General features: G+C 47.6%; 1 pseudogene; it reads right to left on the bottom strand.

The window, feature by feature from the left end:
* Positions 1-1896: 1896 nt before the first annotated feature.
* On the bottom strand, positions 1897-2491 carry LOC102865630 (annotated as a pseudogene).
* Positions 2492-2838: the final 347 nt, after the last annotated feature.

The following is a 2838-nucleotide window of genomic DNA, read 5'->3' as shown; positions in this document are numbered from 1 at the left end:
ACCCCATGAACAACAAACCAAAACCTGGCCCTACGCTGCATCATCCTCACACTCTCCACCAAGCCCTTCCCTTGTAGTCACCATGTCGACCCATCTCATTGAGGGTCTTTCTTTCTTTCTCTGCATTCCCACTCTCCCCATCATGAGGTCTTTTAGCACGTTATTGTTGTTAATTGCTGTCAGGTTGAGTACGATTCATAGCAACTGTATGAACACGATCTGAACCCTGCCCTATCCTGTGCCACCCCCACTGTATCTCAAATACTTGAGCCTATTGTAACAGTCACTGTATAAATCCACATCCTTGAGGATCTTCCTCTCTTTAGCTGACGCTTCACCTTTTTAGGCTTGATGTCCTATTACCACTGATATTGTCATTGTTGTTATGTACCATTGAGTCAACTACAACTTATAGCAACCCTATAAACAATGACTCTGAACTTTGTTCTATTCTGAGCTAACTTCATCATCTGAGACAGTGAGAACAAGGTTCAGACACATCTCACCCCATTGTCACAGTCACTGTGTCAACCCATCTCATCCAGTGTCTTCCTCTCTTATGCTGACTCTGTCCTTCCAAGCAGGATGCTCTTCTTCTCCAAGGACTGACCCCTCTTGACAATAAGCCCAAAGAACATGAGGTGGAGTTTCAAAGTCCTTGCTTCTAAGGAGCAATCTGATTTCACTCTCTACAGGACAGATCTATTTGTTCTCTTTGCAGTTCATGATATGTTCAATGCTCTTCTCCAACACCACAGCTCAAAAGCATCAACTCTTCTTCTGTCATTCAGCTCTCAGATATGTAGCAAACAATTGAGAAGACCATGCTTTGGATCAGTTGCACCCTAGTTTTTAGATTGACATTATTGCTTTTCAGAACCCTGGAGAGTTCCTTAATAGTAGATTTCCCCAGTGCAACTTATCTTTTGATTTCCTGACTGCTAGTGTCAAGGTGTTTATTGTGGAACAAAGCACCTTTCCCCCTCTATCATGATACTGCTTACTGGCGTGATGGTGAGGACTTTTGTATCTTTTCTTTCCTTCCTTCCTTCCTTCCTTCCTTCCTTCCTTCCTTCCTTCCTTCCTTCCTTCCCCCTCCCTTCCTCCCTCCTCCCTCCCTCCTTTCCTTATTCCTTTTTTTTAGGTTTTTTTAATGCCTGCAGTCAGAGAAGAAGCACACCTCTCCAGGCTCTGGACTATGTCCACCCCCGGATGTGTTTACTCCCATCCTTAGCAGAATACTTGAAAATACAAAAATAACGCTATAAATTCTCCATATGTGGCAATAAAAAAAAGTGGTGCACAAAGCATTTCATCACTTTAAAACAGAACCTCTGGGTGGGGAGAATACAACACAGGCTTAATTTCTCTGGCTGTTTTCATATAAAACTCTAGCAAAACAGTCTTCTTCAAAATGAAATTGAGAGAACAACTGCCCAGTTATCTGTGTGTTACAGTGCAAGTGAGCACGGAAGGTCGTGTGCAGGTTCCGTTGGGGTACCAAGACTACGCTGGGTCTGAGGTGGCCTCTGATGGGTACTTTTTCTGCAGGATGAAGGCTCTAGGCCATGGATAAACAAGGAAAGAGGCGGGATCAGCCTGTAGTGGCTATGCTAAGGACAGAAGAGAAATGGTGTTTTTATTGCCGCTCAAACCTTTGCTCCTGGCCCTGGGCCTCTGGGCAGCCCAGGAAGCAAAGGGCGCCAAGGCCAGCGGAGACCTCCCGCAGCCCTCGAGGTCTGAGATCAGCTGTCCCTGGTCTTTTGGAGTCTCCCCTTGTGGTCCTCCTCAGAGTCTCATTAGGCACTGTGAAAATCTCGTCTGCTTCCCTGCCAAATACTGTGTCCCTAGCACAGAGGAGGGTGTCACCAGCTGGTGTCCCGATCCCATGGCTGCCTACGTCCTGCGATGCTTGGCAGCACTGAGGCTAGAGAGGTTGCTGTTGGCTGTCAGGACCATGTCAGTGACTGGCTGCACTTCTGCTTGTCCGCCCCTTCCTTGTATCCCAAGTCTGAGGAGGTCTCTTTCTCTTTGCTGGACTTCTCCATGGCTTTCCCAAAACCTCCATCATCAGCCCTGTTGTGGGGGCCCATGTCCTTTTTGGTCTCTTTCATCTCCTCCTCAATTAGCACTTTTCCTTCTCAGACCCCCTGGACGATCCCTTCTGGGAGGACAAATTTCCTCTCTGGATTGGGAAAGGGAAGGATCTCGGACTCATGCAGGGCCTGCATATCGTACATGGTGGTAATCAGGTGGTCCCAGATGACCTTGGATGGGACCTGCTGGCCTATGTTCTGGCTGAACTTGTCCCGGATACAAATCTTGTGGAAGTGTCGGTTCACACCGCCTGGCTTGTGGCCCAGTATGGGGTGGAAGAGGCACACCTCCACCTCTGGGCTCCACACCACTGTCTCCTCGGCCGGGCTGGTGGCCGCATCTGCCGGGCCCTGTTGCCTGCAGCATGGCCACCACCCACCTCGGCCTCCCCCATGGCTGGCAGCCGAGCTGACCCTTCAGAAGGCATGGCCTCCAGGACTTTTGTTTCTTGATATTGAGCTACAATCCGTATTGAAAGCTGGAGTCTTTGATATTCTACAGCGAATGCCTCACATCCTCCTCAGTTTTGGTGAGTAAGGTTTTGTCATCTGTGTAATATGGTTGTTGATTAGTCTTTTTACAATCCTGATGCCACATTCTTCTTCATAAAGTCCAGCTTCCTGAATGATCTGTTCTGCATATATATTGGAAAAGTATGGGAAATAATACATTCCTGACACTCTCTTTAATTTGAACAGTGTAGCATACCCTTGCTCTATTTGGACAACAACTTCTTGGTCT

Source organism: Elephantulus edwardii, unplaced genomic scaffold (genome assembly GCF_000299155.1).
Source record: "Elephantulus edwardii isolate Elephantulus edwardi_28Jun2011 unplaced genomic scaffold, EleEdw1.0 scaffold00037, whole genome shotgun sequence".
In the NCBI taxonomy this organism is placed as follows: Eukaryota; Metazoa; Chordata; class Mammalia; order Macroscelidea; family Macroscelididae; genus Elephantulus; species Elephantulus edwardii.
Note: the sequence above shows the minus strand (reverse complement) of the source record. Positions and strands in the feature narration are given on the sequence as shown.